Source organism: Lampris incognitus, chromosome 3 (genome assembly GCF_029633865.1).
Source record: "Lampris incognitus isolate fLamInc1 chromosome 3, fLamInc1.hap2, whole genome shotgun sequence".
NCBI classification, from domain to species: Eukaryota; Metazoa; Chordata; class Actinopteri; order Lampriformes; family Lampridae; genus Lampris; species Lampris incognitus.
This window is the reverse complement of record NC_079213.1, coordinates 5135145-5141289: the sequence shown is the minus strand read 5'-3', so window position 1 is coordinate 5141289 and position 6145 is coordinate 5135145. Positions and strand designations below refer to the sequence as shown.

At 45.3% G+C, this 6145-nt stretch overlaps 1 protein-coding gene across 1 annotated transcript in view; it reads left to right on the top strand.

The window, feature by feature from the left end:
• The first annotated feature begins 668 nt into the window (after positions 1–668).
• The window catches only part of slc38a4 (solute carrier family 38 member 4), an 87771-nt gene continuing 82294 nt past the window's right edge, over positions 669–6145 (top strand). Inside the window, exon 1 of the mRNA XM_056275860.1 lies at positions 669–884. The gene's annotated coding sequence lies outside the window, so the exon portion shown is untranslated. The remainder of the gene's footprint in view (positions 885–6145) is intronic.

The window sequence follows — 6145 nt, the reverse complement described above, 5'->3', positions numbered from 1 at the left end:
TCGTGGCCGAGTTGCTGTTGTTCCTAAATGCTTCCACTTTTCGGTAATACCATTTACAGTTGACCGTGGAATATCTAGCAGGGGAGAAATTTCATGACCTGACTTATTGCAAAGGTGGCATCCTATGACAGCACCACGCTTGAATTCACTGAGCTCTTCAGAACGACCCATTCTTTCACAAATGTTTGTAAACGCAGACTGCATGGCTAGCTGCTTTAAAAAACGCACACACACACACACACACACACACACACAAAGGGGATGAATTTACATTTATGGATACAGTTTATTCCCAGAATAACGAAGCAATGGAATAAGATTTTATTTTTTTCTTCCAAAACTAGAGCAAATATCACGTTATTGCACGGGAGGACAGGGATTCTCAGGGTTGCTCGCTGGTTTAAAAAAAAAACTTCATTTCGTTCGCTTCTCTTTCCGCCCTCCGCGCGCATGCTGACGGGGCGGTGAAGCGTGTTCCGGTTCCCCGAGCTGAGCGCGTGTTCCTCCAGTGTGCGCGGCTGGAATGTCAACAAAGAGTGCGCGGTGCCAGCGAGGGACTACACACTCCGGAGGGCTCTTCCGTGGTCGTTATTGTTATTCATTCGAACAGATAGTTATTGAACCGACATTTCATCTCAGGTCGCTGCCCTAGACCCGCTCCGCTGTGTTGTCCCGGTCCAAATCCGGTTCTTACACGGCAGACAACACATATTTAGTGGGAGGTTGGAGGTGCCTCGCTGGTGGGTGTAACATGATGCTCCATCACATGGTGGATGGAAATTTCCACTGAGTCTCGCCGCTTATTAAATGGGAAGGGTCTCCGGCGCTGCTCCTCATTTAGTCCGCCTCCCCAGCCCGCAGCTGTCCGCCTCCATTCAAACCAGGTACGACTCCCATGATTTTCTATTTCTGCCATTTTTGCGATCTAATTAAACTTCCTAACCTTTCACCCCCCACCCACCCCACCCCGTGCGTTAAGGTCGTTGCTGGGATTGGGACTGCGTGTGTTTAATTGACACGTCGGAATCAGATGAAGCGCCGCTCGGGATGGGAGAAATTAGGGTTTTGAGATTACACGGGGGGGGGGGGAGTTGAGTTTGGCCACCGGGGTCCACTTTCTGCTTCTACTTTTGGGGAGTTGTTTTAAGGGAATCTGACGGGCTTGCGTGCCCACTTCCCTGCTAAGCGGGCGCGGTGCGCAGTCGACTGGGGGTGTTGGTGCGGAGATGTGCGGCTCCTCCTGCAGGGTGTAGCCTGTCCGAGCGCCAAACGGGCTTCTCCTCGTTTCTCTGCGGGAATTCAATGCCTCGTTGAGCGCTGCAGGGTTTTAAACAAGGGTGCGCGTTGCTTCTGGGGCGTTTTCGGTTCTGGGAACTTGATCCGCGGGTGATAATGTCGGGTTAGAATCTGCAGGAAGTCTTTTTCCCCTTCTCCTCCTCCTCCTGCCACCTTTCCGTACTGAACACAAAGGAAGTTTTCCGGAAGTTTCCACCGTTTATTCGTCAGGGTTTACTCTGGGCAGACTCGCAGTGAAGTAAGTCTGCTGCCGTTCACTTACCCTCCGCCCGCAGTGTGGCAGAGCTGCGTTTCAGCTGCCTGCGGTGACAAACAAAGGAGAGATGTAAAAACCAAGGCCTCATGCAAGAAGTCATCAGTCACTTGTAGCAGTCTGTTGTTTTCTCATGTGTTCTGCATGATGGCATGAATACGCGGATTAATTGGGAATTGTCGCTGTAAACCGGCGCGCGAACGGCGGCACGCCCGCGGGGTAAAAAACGTGCAAATTTGATTTTACTATATTCTGATTAAGCCGCGTTTGAATTCCGAGGTGGCAGCAGCAGCAAAATGCCCCCCGTGTTTACTACGCGTAGCCCCTCCCCCCCTTCACCCGCGGTGGAAGGAGGGCCGTGCACGTCGGCGTGCGCGTTGTTACGCAAGACCGAGATGACACACATTTACTCTCCTCACATTTACTCTCCTCACATTTACTCTCCTCACATTTACTCTCCTCACATTAACGCTCATCACATTTACTCTCCTCACATTTACTCTCCTCAAATTAACGCTCATCACATTTAGTCCCCTCACATTAACTCTCATCACATTTACTCTCCTCACATTTACTCTCCTCACATTTACTCTCATCACATTTACTCTCCTCAAATTAACGCTCATCACATTTAGTCCCCTCACATTAACTCTCATCACATTTACTCTCCTCGCATTTACTCTCATCGCATTTACTCTCATCACATTTACTCTCCTCGCATTTACTCTCCTCACATTTACTCTCATCACATTTACTCTCCTCGCATTTACTCTCCTCGCATTTACTCTCCTCACGTTTACTCCCCTCACATTTACTCTCCTCACATTTACTCTCCTCACATTTACTCTCCTCACATTAACGCTCATCACATTTACTCTCCTCACATTTACTCTCCTCAAATTAACGCTCATCACATTTACTCCCCTCACATTAACTCTCATCACATTTACTCTCCTCACATTTACTCTCCTCACATTTACTCTCCTCGCATTTACTCGCCTCACATTAACTCTCCTCACATTAACTCTCATCACATTAACTCTCCACGCATTTACTCTCCTCGCGTTTACTCTCCTCGCATTTACTCTCCTCACGTTTACTCTCCTCGCGTTTACTCTCCTCACATTTACTCTCATCACATTTACTCCCCTCGCATTTAATCCCCTCGCATTTACTCCCCTCGCATTTACTCTCCTCGCATTTACTCTCATCACATTTACTCCCCTCGCATTTACTCTCCTCGCATTTACTCTCATCACATTTACTCTCCTCACATTAACTCTCCTTGCATTTACTCTCCTCGGCTTTACTCTCCTCGCATTTACTCTCCTCGCATTTACTCTCCTCGCATTTACTCTCCTCGCATTTACTCTCATCGCATTTACTCTCATCACATTTACTCTCATCACATTTACACTCATCACATTTACACTCATCACATTTACTCACATCGCATTTACTCTCCTCGCATTTACTCTCATCGGATTTACTCTCATCACATTTACTCTCATCACGTTTACTCCCCTCACGTTTACTCTCCTCACATTTACTCTCATCACATTTACTCTCATCACATTATGTCTGTCTGAAGGTGATTCTTAGAGAAGTCTGCTGCCGGCACCCAGCTGGTCTCTCGTCTGTGTTTCAGAACAAACCAAACGGTCCTGGCCAACCGAGGAGGGACATATTGTCTTTTGGTCTCCTCTCGGACAAACGCGAACAATAAATCGATACAAAACACAGGGACAAGTCTGAACCCTGCTCACCGACACAGAGCCGTGACGTAAAACATGGACATGCAGGGTAGAAAACACAAAATGGTGACCAGCTCCACCGGAAACACGTCGCCTTCTGTTGTTCGTGTTGTGGTTTTCTTCCTGCTTTGATCGGGTTGTTTGTCAGTAATTAAGTCCATGTACAGCCGCGTGTAAACGGGACCGGTTCGACTTAAAACCGGCCTAAGAGTTCAGAAGCGCTCGTGGCTTAAGTCCTCGAGCTTTATCGGTCAGAAGGCACACGCGACATCCCGATTCTCTCCTGCTAAGAATAGCAGTTTTGTTAAACCAGACCTGAAACCAGAGTCATGTTGGAACTGGTCTGCTGCACGCAGACTCCGTCACTCTGGATCAGGTTTTGTGTGGCATGTATCATTAAAACAGCCGTTGGCGCACAGCAGGAGGTGTGATTTGGAGGTCATCCACATGTGAAGAGTTTGTCATCGATTGAAAAGCAGGATTCTGTGTCCCTCTCGGTCCGTTTTACTCCAGTCTTTACAACCACTAGAGATGCGAGCAAACCTTTCACAGCATCAGAAAACACTAGAAACTCGGATTTAGTTGTTGTTTGGTGTTAGTCCTTGTATCAAGAGTGATTGACAGGTGTGTTGTTGTTTATATTGAGGTGGCGGGGCGACCCTTTGGTTTACATTTGGATACCAGATTGTAGTTTTAATCAGTGACGTCAGGTGATGGAATGGTCAAACACACACAGAGTTGCATAAAAAAGCAGCATTGTCCCAAATGTGAGTTAAAGCCGAGTCCAGTCGGTGACACAAACCCGTCCCCAGTCATGCTGAAGGACGCCGCCGAGGCTGTTGTGGGAAGCGGGACTGGTCGTGGTGAACTGCTGTTATCATGAGTCACGGTGGATGACGTGTTTTGACTGATCAGATTGCTCATCTTAAAGCTGCCACTTGGGTAAATAATGAATTATTATAGAAGAATCTGTAACGTCTTTCAACATTAAAACAGGAACTTTCCCTTTTCAGCCTGTGAAGACAGGAACAGAGGCGTTCACTACTTGTTTATCGGAGCCAAAATCACTCAGTTCCCCAAATGGCCAGTGCCCACAGGAATTTTCCTTGGCAGTACTGCTGGATGATATGGGATTATTATTATTATTATTATTATTATCATTATTCACTTGATGTTGAGATATACGTCACAATATGCTTACATATGTAAAAATACCGTGTTTATGAACCCAGCTCAGGTTCCTCACACTGAACTTGGGTAATGTAAAGCATAATACTAAAGCAAAACTACTTTCCAAATAATATTCCCTCACATATTTCAGATCTCATTTTGTGAGAAATCTGAGATAAATATTCACATTATCATTAATTTAGACGACAACATTTCATTCTGAAATAGTATCAGTGAAAGACGATAAATGATGATAATGAATTGTTGTCCAGCCCTACTTGGCAGTCAGCACCAGAACAGAAAACCGTGAATATCACACAATAAAACAAATATTTGACAATATATAATGCATATAGGAGTCTGTCATGCTAGAACTAGAGCGACCTAGTGCAGCTGTTTATATGTAACTGTGACAGAGGGCTTAAACGGGTGGAATAAATTGATAAGTGGTGGGAAACAGCACAGAGTGAAGGGACGGGGTTAAAGCATGAACTACCGCAATAGTCCGTCATGTTCTGGGGACTAAAGTGATTTAGTGCAATTTGAAAGAGTTTAGAGAGTACTGAAAGAGTTTAAGTACTGACAATAAAAATACTGAAAGGGTGTAAGAACACTGAGAGTTTAAACGGTGCTGAAAGTCAAATCAAGTCAAGTCACTTACATTTGTATAGCCCAATATCACAAATTACAAATTTGCCTCAGTGGGCTTCACAGCAACACAACATCCTGTCCTTAGACCCTCGCGTCGGATAAGGAACAACTCCCTTAAAAAAACAACCCTTAAAAAGAGCACTGAAAGCGTTTAAACAGTACTGAAGGCTCGAAGAAGGGTGAATCGGTTCAGCTGGATCAGGGGCGTGCACAGGAATTGGAAATAAACCTCTCATGGGGGGGGGGCAGGCGCAAACAAACTATATTAAACCATGTCTCTGCTCCTTCATTAGCATCGGTACTGCTGCTACCTGTAACGTTACCCGCCGGACGGGTTTTTGGTGGAACTTTTAGGGAAAAATTATGGAAATCCATGGAAGCCACAATGACTACCTGCAAACCTGTACTGATGCATTATTGAACATAAGAGTTTTAAAATGTCACATTAGACTGCTAATCCTGCCAGTTGCTTGTTTATAATTTATTCTATTTTTAGTTGTATTCATTTATGTGTTTAATTTATTGTGGGCATTTGTTAAAAGGTGTTTAGATTATGATATTTTTTCTTGACAAGTAAAAAAAAAAAAGTTTTTTCCTTTTTTCCATGATTGTTGCCAATCATGTGGCAATGAGTGCACGCCCCTGATCTGGATACGTTTCAGAGAAACTTTTCATCACTCATCTAAGTGACATCTTCAGTCTAAACTGACTGCAGGTGTCCCCACCCTTATAAACAATACAGCGGCATAATGACCGAAACCAACCAGTTTCATATGCAGATATGGGCGTGACCCACATTAACGAGAGTCTCAATGGCCATGTGTACTTTTCACAGAGGATTTGGTCTGTCGCCACCTTACAATGCTGTGTGCAAACATTCCCAAATCCTCTATGAATAGTGCATATGGCCACTGAAACTGTAGGTAATGGTCCCGCCCATACTGGCATATGAAACTGGTCGTTGGCTTCGGTCGTTATGCAGCTGTATTGTTCATAAGGGTGGGGATACCTGCAGTCAGTT